Source organism: Podarcis raffonei, chromosome 8 (genome assembly GCF_027172205.1).
Source record: "Podarcis raffonei isolate rPodRaf1 chromosome 8, rPodRaf1.pri, whole genome shotgun sequence".
Classification (NCBI taxonomy): Eukaryota; Metazoa; Chordata; class Lepidosauria; order Squamata; family Lacertidae; genus Podarcis; species Podarcis raffonei.
The window spans coordinates 67,183,046-67,192,859 of NC_070609.1; positions in this window are offsets into that span (position 1 = coordinate 67,183,046).

Below are 9,814 nucleotides of genomic sequence, written 5' to 3' on the forward strand. Positions count from 1 at the left end.
GGAGACCAGCCCAGGGAGAGCACGGGTCCTCCGCTGCCCACACCCACCCTGCGCAGAAGACTTCCGCGCAGGGAGAGTAGGCGGAGACTTGGCGTCAAAGAACTTCTTTGCTGGAAAGAGGTTCAAGAAACGCCCACTGACGGATTCTGCTAGCGACTGAAACAGCCACGAAGTGCAGGGCTGTCCAGACAGAAAAGGTTTAACCAGGCAACCTAGCCAGGAGTGGCGGCAACTTACGCACGAGCAACCCCTATAACCATTACAGTGGGGTTCTTCCTTTTGCTTTGCCTTGGGGGAACTTGGTACCTCGGGTTAAGTACTTAATTCGTTCTGGAGGTCCATTCTTAACCTGAAACTGTTCTTAACCTGAAGCACCACTTTAGCTAATGGGGCCTCCCGCTGCTGCACCGCTGCTACACGATTTCTATTCTCATCCTGAAGCAAAGTTCTTAACCCGAGGTACTATTTCTAGGTTAGCTGAGTCTGTAACCTGAAACGTATGTAACCTGAAGCATATGTAACCTGAGGTACCACTGCATTGTAATTTTTCCAACAATAGGAGTCAACTCCTAGGGGCCAAGGTCCCTTTGACACAATGCCACCCCCGCAAGTTGATGGGCATTGCTGTTCAAATGGTGTGTGTGCGCCACGTATTGTGATCAGTGATGTGGGGCGGGGCTTAGCTGGGCCCTCTGAATGTTTTCTTCGAGTTGGCACCCCTGCTTGGGAGTTACCAATACCTGGACCAGGGGTCAGCAACCTTTTTCAGCCGTGGGCCGGTCCACTGTCCCTCTGACCATGTGGTGGACCAGACTATATGGGGGGGGGTGAACGAATTCCTATGCCCCACAAATAACTCAGAGATGCATTTTAAATAAAAGGACACATTCTACTCATGTAAAAACAGGCTGATTCCCGGACCCTCCACAGGCCGGATTGAGAAGGCGATTGGGCCGCATCTGGCCCCCGGGCCTTAGGCTGCCTACCCCTGGCCTAGACTAACATACCCTCCAACATTTCTCTGATGAAAATAGGGGTGTTAATAATAAGAATAAGAATAAGAATAAGAATAATAAGAATAATTTTTATACAATACCCATCTGACTGGGTTGCCCCAGACACTCTGGACACCTTTGAACATATATAAAAATGGAACAAAACATTAAACATTAACAAACTTCCCTATACGGGGCTGCCTTCAGATGTCTTCACAAGGATATATAGTTGCTTATCTCCTTGGCTTGGGAGTCGCATAACTCCATACCCTCCAACATTTCTCCAATAGGGACATCCTAAGGAAAAGTGGGACATTCTGGGATCAAATCAGAAACCGGGCAGCTTCTGTAAAGCCAGGACTGTCCCTGGAAAACAGGGACGCTTGGAGGGTCTGGACTAGTCTGTTCAAGCTATTCCAGTCCAAGAACAGACATAGCTGTTGTAGAAGCCAAAGGCATTCATAGCCACTGAGGCAGAGTTCCTATCTTCTAACCTGTCGCTAAAATGCCTATATCTAAATTTTTCCCCTCCATAGTTTCTCCAACTGTTTCTGTATGAGGCACCAGTCACCACTAGATGGCTTCTAAGCATGGCAGATTGCAACAGAAGCAACAGATATTGCTAAACTTCTAATCACTTCCCAGCATTTGCCAAAACAAAACATACAGGGTCACTCCCACTTGCTGCGGCATTTTAATTGTCCTCTGTGTGTTTTGTTTTGTTTTGTTAAAAAGGGAAAGATTCAGTCTTGCAAATGTGTAGCACTTCAAACATGGGTTTTTGTGTTTGCTTTACACGGTGCCAAGACCGGGTGGTGGCAACTCTGACAGTCATGTTGCTGTTTCTTGGCATTCAAGGCCAATCTGAAGTGACTTGGTTGTTGTTTCATTTATGGTCGATTCCCGCCCACCTTCACCATTTACATAGGTCTCCGCATCATGCCGATCCTGAAGCTGAGGCTCCAATACTTTGGCCACCTCATGAGAAGAGAAGACTCCCGGATGCTGGGAAAGATGGAGGATACAAGGAGAAGGGGACGACAGAGGACGAGATGGCTGGACAGTGTTCTTGAAGCTATGTACATGAGTTTGACCAAACTGTGGGAGGCAGTGGAAGACAGGAGTGCCTGGTGTGCTCTGGTCCGTGGGGTCACGAAGAGTCGGAAACGACTACACAACCACAACAACCACATCATGCCAACTGCAGCTGCACATCTGATGCTGGAGGATCCAGATCAGTGTTTCTCAAAGTGGGTGATATCGGGGGGGTTACTGGAATGATCCAATGGGGCAGCAGGAGCCCCAGGTGCAATTTTCTCTGGTTGATGTGAATGTTACTACGGTTGATTTTAATAAATAATTTTATCGTTTCAAGCTTCAACATGTCTTATTTACAACATCTTCTTTCATCACTATGTTGTAGGACATAGGTAGGAATACAGATACATAAAAGAATGCAAATTTGTCATGGCAGCTTTCTGTCTGTTCGCTTAAAGAAGGCAGATTTCCAGGGGGGCGCAGGGCCGGATTTAGGTTTGATGAGGCCCTATGCTACTGAAGGTAATGGGGCCCTTTATATGTACAGCTGTCTTTTGTCAACAACAAATTGTCACTGTTTTTCGTGTTGAATATATGCTATATGGTAATTTATGGACAGCCATTTGCACATAACAAATAGGAGCCTACATGACACAAAACACTGCTGCTGTATGTAGGTTTTATTTTATTTGTTTTTTTATCTTATATTTTGGAAATGTACATCCAGGTTTTTTTCCTTTAATTTTTTTTGGAGGCCCCAAGAGAGTGGGGTCCTAAGCTATGGCTTGTTTAGCTTATATGTAAATCTGGCATGGGGGGCGCTATTTTTTTCTTCTAGTAGGCCAAATGAGTTTGAGAACCTCTGATCCAAATGGATGCCATGTAGCACCCTTTCCCTCATCTCAACAGCCACAATATAAAGCAAGGGAGGGGAATCTTTCTTCAGCCCAAGGCCCGCATTCCCTTCTGGGTTACCTAACAAGGTCCACATGCCAGAGGAAGGCAGGGCCAGAGGCAAAAGTGAGTGGAGCAGCAAATGTAAATTTTACCTTTGTACAGGAAGAAGAAGAAGAAGAGTTTGGACTTGATATCCCGCCTTTCACTCCCCTTAAGGAGTCTCAGAGTGGCTAACAATCTCCTTTCCCTTCCCCCCCCCCAACAAACACTCTGTGAGGTGAGTGGGGCTGAGAGACTTCAGAGAAGTGTGACTAGCCCAAGGTCACCCAGCAGCTGTATGTGGAGGAGCGGAGATGCGAACCCAGTTCACCAGATTACGAGTCCACCGCTCTTAACCACTACACCATGCTGGTTTTCCGCATACCCTCCACGCAGGCAAGCATGGGGTGTTATCAGAGTTCCAAGGGCACACTACAGTCGTGGATGAAACATTGGATGAGCATCTCCTCAATTCCTTCATCCAAGACATTTATAAAGATGTTGAACAACACTGGGACCAGGGCAGAACCCTGCAGCCACTGGCGGAGGAACAGGGGTGCGGGGGGGAACACACCGCCCCCAGTGGGGTGCCATCATGACTACACACACACCCCCCCCCGCTGGGCGCCACATTCCCGCAGGCGGCACACCATGCCCCCAGGATGCGCGGCACGCCTCCAGGGGACACACCACGCCCCTGCAGGCAGCATGCCACACCCCCAGGACATGCGCCAGCCACGCCCACACCTGCTCTCCACCCCCCCCCCAGAGCTTAAGGCTCCGCCACTGTCTGCAGCACCTCACTTGTCACTTTTTCCCAGGGTGACAAGGAACCACAAGTGAGCACTCATTGAGTTCAGTCAGTAAGTCAGCTACAAAGCCACCTAACAGTTACCTCATCCAGCCCGCATTTTACTAGCTTCTCCACAATAATATCCTGGGGAACTTGGGGTCCAAAGCAGGACCAGTGAAGGGTGTGGCCTGAGGAGAACTTGGGAGCCAGACAGCCGCCATGCCTGAGCCTGTCCATGCCTGATATAAAACAGAGACAAACTGTAAAGCAGTCTTCCTCAACCTCAGCCCTCCAGATGTTTTTGGCCTCCAACTCCCATGATCCCTAGCTAGCAGGACCACTGGTCAGGGATGATGGGAATTGTAGTCTCAAAACATCTGGAAGGCTGAGTTTGAGGAAGCCTGCTGTAAAGGGAAAAGAGAAGGAAGCCCTGCTAGGATTCTGTATGTGCAGAAATGGAAGGAAGAAGAAGTTCCAACCAAAGAGGAATGGATAAGTGGGTTAATGGACTATGTATCTCAAATATTTCCGTGAAGATAAGAAAAATGATATAATCCTGGCCATAGCAAAATTTCTCTCGGAGGTAGTAAGAATTAGAAATATTGGATAAAACACAGTGACTGCCTAGTAATGTTTTTTTCTGTATTTCTGCTGTACTTTGCTTTTGAAATCACTTTTGCCAGTCTCTGGACCATAATAAAGAATGTAGTGTGTGTGTGTGTGTGTGTGTGTGTGTGTGTGTGTGTGTGTGTAGAACTGGCAAAATTAACAGCAAAATTAAGAAAATCTAATGGTGAGTGTTTAATGGAAGCCTTCTTCAGACAAGTTAAAGAAATATTATAGTATGATGAACTCGCGAGAAGGGTTTGACCTATGAGCAACGGAAATCATATCTATCAAATCATAACCACAATATTGTTATCTATAATATTGTGGTTATGATTTGATAGCTATAAATCAGGGTGCAGAAGATATACAGCATACACAGGTCTGCACAACTTGACCAAAGCAGCCTTGTGGGCCACATGGAGAAGCCTGGCAGGCTGAATTAGGCCTGCAGGTCTGAGGTCCCCCATCGCTGTGTGTGCTTAATACAACTGTCCTAAATGTCTAATGCAGGTTGAGAGATGATAGAGAAAAGACAGAATGAAACAACAGTTTGCAAGTCTGTCAGTTTTGTAGTTACGGTAATTCCTTATTTTATAGTCTCTTTTGTAAACAACATAGAGGTTTCCGGGGGGGGTGTGCATGTGACAAAAGATACAGCCTCTTGTTCAGGCACAGGCAAACTCGGCCCTCCAGATGTTTTGGGACTACAACTCCCATCATCCCTGACTACTGGTCCTGTTAGCTAGGGATGATGGGAGTTGTTGTCCCAAAACATCTGGAGAGCCAAGTTTGCCTATGCCTGCTCTTGTTCAACAGATAGACCTAACAGAGACTGGTGGAGTGCTCTGCTGGAAAAGCATTACAGATTGCTTTCTGGGGTTGGGAATGGCAGCATGGAGGCTGGAGAGCCCTTGTTAAGAACCTGTCTGAAACAGCCAAACAAACAAGACAGGAGAGTGAATTGCAACATTGCTTCACCCAGATATCGCTCCGAGATTGCAAAAGAAATTTTGGTGTCGTAACCCTGTTGAACTAAAGCCTTGACATGAGGAGGAGATTAGCTTAAAGAACTCCTCCTCCGTTGGGAATTTAAAAGCCCAGTTGCTTGGGCTAATCAATGCTGGGAAAATAAAAGTATTTTCATCCTGCTGAGCAGTAAATCCCAAAATAGTGCTCTCTTTGTGTTCCTTATCCAGGCTTGGAAAGCTCCCGATTGCCCTTGTGAATATCTTCATTAATGCTTAAGAACATAATTGTAGAATTGTAGAGTTGGAAGGGATACCAAGGGTCATCTAGTCCAACCCCCTGCAATGTAGTACTACTGGCAAGCCAGGAGTCTCACATCTTATATTTGTGCAGCTGGTTCTTCCTTGCCTAAGTGCAGAAGCTTGCATTAGTCCTTACTCAAATTCATTTTGTTAGTTTTGGCCCAGTTCTGCGATCTGTTACGGTCATCTTGAATCCCAATTCTTTCTTCTCTGGCATTAGCTCCCCTCCCAGTTTGGTGTCGTCTGCAAATTGGATAAGCATCCCCTCAATTCCTTTGTGCAAGACATTTTAAAAGGTGTTGAACAGCACTCCACTTGTCACTTTTTCCCAGGATCACGAGGAACCATTAGTGAGCACTCTTTGGGTTCGGTCAGCCAGCCAGCTACAAAACCACCTAACAGTTACCTCATCTAGCCCACATTTTCCCAGTTTCTCCACCAGAATATCCTGGGGGACCTTGTCAAAAGCCTTACTGAAATCAAAATACACTACGTCCGCAGCATTCCTCTGATCCACCAAGCTTGTAACTCTATCCAAAAAAATGAGATTTGTCCAGCATGACTTGTTTTTGAGAAAGCCATTAATCACAGCGTCATTTTCTGTTTAATAATATGTTCTAGGACCTTTCCTGGTATCAATGTCTGATTGATACTTACCTGGGTCTTCTTCTTTTTTCCCCCTTTTGAAGATGGAGAAAACATTTTCCCACCTCCAGTCCACAGGGACTTCAGCTGTTCTCCAAGAATTCTCAAAGATCATAGACAGAGGCGCTGAAATTATATCCACAAGCTGCTTTAGTGCCCTTGGGTGCAACTCAACAGGCCCTGGAAATCTGAATTCATTTAAAGTATCTAGGTGTTCCCATGCCACCTCTTTTCCTGTCTTGGACTTCAGCTCACTCCTTGCATTCTGTGGCCCACCTAGTCCTGTTCTCACAGTGGTCCCCCAGATGACCCAATGAGAAGCCTACGATGAGAACCTGAGCACAGCAGCACTCTCCCCTTATTTGGTTCACAGCAACTGGTATTAAGAAGTATTTCTGCCTCCAACTGTGTAGGCAGATCATAGCCATCATGGCTAGTAGACATCAATAGCATTCTACTCCTGTATCTTAGGCTGAACGCCTTATCATGTGGAACCACCAAGGTCTGTACTTGCCTCATTTTCAAGCCTTCCGAGTTGGTGACCATCACTGCCTCCCGAGGGAGCAAGTTCTGTAGTTTAACTCTGCACTGTGTAAAGAAGGACTCTCTTTTATCCATCCTTAATCTCTCAACACTCAAGTATCATTGGGTGTCCATGGGTTCTAGTGTTAGGAGAGAAGGAGAAACACTTTTCTCTGTCCATTGCCTCCAGGCTATGAGCAATCTTATAAACTGCTATCATGTCCTTCTCTTGATCACCTTTTCTCCAAACTAAAAAGTCCCAGACTTTGGCCAGTGGTGGCTGGTGCCCTTTGGAACTGATTGGGCAGAATGCAGGGTACCCTCACAGTAGGTGGCGCCAGAGCCAATGACAGGCAGAGCTAACCAATTCACATTTTCTCAACGGTGCACCTCCCTGCTGCATTGTACAAGACCAGGGGTCAGCAAACTTCTTCAGCAGGGGCCAGTCCACTGTCCCTCAGACCATGTGGTGGGCCGGACTATATTTTGAAGGAAAAGAATGAACGAATTCCTATGCCCCACAAATAACCCAGAGATGCATTTTAAATAAAAGCACACATTCTACTCATGTAAAAACACCAGGCAGGCCCCACAAATTCCCAGAGATGCATTTAAAATAAAAGGACACATTCTACTCATGTAAAAACACGCTGATTCCTGGACTGTCCACGGCCCGGATTGAGAAGGCAATTGGGCCGGATCCAGCCCCCGGGCCTTAGTTTGCCTACCCATGTACAAAATGGACAATTGCATTTTTGTGGCAGAGCAATTGTCAATTCAGTAAGACCAGTTGGTAGGGCAGAATGTGGTACCGCTTCATAAGTTAACAGAGCACTGTAGTCTCATGTGGGGTGAAACTGACAGCGACAGGTTTCAGGAGGACCAGGTCTCTTTTATTTGCTTTATTAATTCTTACCTAGAGGAACCTCAACCATCTGCTATTCATTTTGGAGGGCCTGGTGTCTTAATTCTAGGCATGTTGCCCTTGTATGCTTTTGTTAATACCATTAATTTTTGAATGTTTGTCTTAGTTTGCTGCACGGTATACAGGTGTTGCCATATTCTGAAGAGCAAGAAAGAGGACACATTTGCCAACTTCTACTTTTAACTATGGATCGCTGTGAGGACTCTACCCATGAAGAAGAAGGTGTGCCCTGGGGGAAAAAAGAGGACATATGCAAATCCTTTTCCAGTCCAATGCAGGAATTGCAACTAAAGAATCCCTAATAGATGCCCACCTAACCTCCAATGAAGGAGAGTCCACCACCTTCTGAGGTGGTCTGTTCCACTGCCAAACAGCTCTTACCACCAGAAAGTTCTTCCTAAGTTTTAGTCAGAATCTCCTTTCTGGCAGTTTGAACCCATTGGTTTGGATCAATCCCTCAGGAGCAGCAGAGAACAAGTTTGCTCCACCTTCCATGTGACAGCCTTTTGGCTATTTGAAGATGACCATCGTATCACCTCTCGGGCTTCTTTTCTCCTGGTTAAACATACCCAACTCCCTCAACCGTTCCTCATCAGGCTTGGTTTCCAGACCCCTTACTCATCTTGGTTGCCCTCCTCTGTATATGTTCCAGCTTGCCAATATCCTTCTTAAACTGTGGTGCCCAGAATTGGACACAGGACTCCAGGTGAGGTCTGACCAAGGCAGAATAGAGTGAAAAAATGGATGTGACCTTTGTTTTATGTAGGCTACATTCCAGACACACAAAAGTTCTACACACACCTCCATCCTGGCAAGCAAAAAAGCATTATCAGAGTTCAAGGACAGTTTCCAGCCAGGAAAAATAAAGCACTCAGGAAGTATATGGAGTAGGGCCATGTGAGGGCTTGGGCTTGGGCAGTGTCCTAGAGGGCAGTTTTGAGTTTCCACACTGCTGAGTTTAAAAAATACAAGTAGAAATACTTGAAATATTAGCTTGGAGTTTATTTTATATGTATTTATGTATGTACTGGAAGCTCTGCCCCTACTTGCTTTGCTCTGCCCTGCTATGGAGGTTGTGTGACGACATTATTATATTTTTATTATACAGACTTGTCTAGGTGGATTACCATAGGCTCCAAAACATCTCTGACATTTTCTTTTGGAGAGACTGAAGTGTCATGTGTTTGTCTGGCTCAACTCTCGGCTGGGAGCTTTACAGGGAATGACACTGCACAAGGGGTGTTGTGTAATAGGTTGAGTGCTGCATAGTACCTCTAAGGTTTAGAGTAAGGATCAGCAACCAATTGGAGTCCATGGGCACATTTGCAAATAAGAGAAACTGCAGTGCACACCACATGCACACACCTCAGAAGTTATTCTATTAGCTGAAGCAGAATGCTTCTTTAAAGTGAAATTTAAGGAGAGGGAAGGACTCTCTGGGTACCAGAGGCAACCTCTGAAGGTGCATCAGTGGGACAGCATGTAGTATTATTACTACTACTACTACTACTACTACTACTACAGTGGTACCTCGGGTTAAGTACTTAATTCGTTCCAGAGGTCCGTTCTTAACCTGAAACTGTTCTTAACCTGAAGCACCACTTTAGCTAATGGGGCCTCCCACTGCCGCCGCACCGCCAGAGCACGATTTCTGTTCTCATCCTGAAGCAAAGTTCTTAACCTGAGGTATTATTTCTGGGTTAGCAGAGTCTGTAACCTGAAGCGTATGTAACCTGAGGTACCACTGTACTGCTACTTCAGTATCCACTGGGTGGAACCTTCCTCCCTAATAGACTCCTTTTCTGCCTGCAAGGACTTCTCTTTTTCCTTTTGCATGCAGACAGTCAGGCAAAATCCCATAGTGACATAGGAAGTGCCTTCTGGATCAAGCCAATGGCCCCTTTAGTCCAGCATCTTGTTCTTACAGTGGCTGACCGGATGCTCGTGAGAAGCCCACAGTCAGGATCTGACCACACAAGCTATTCTCCCCTCCTGTAGTTTCCAGCAACTGGCATTCAGAAGCCTCAATGCCTCCAGATATGGAGGCAGAGGATAGCCATCATGAAGGTGCTCAGTCCTCTTT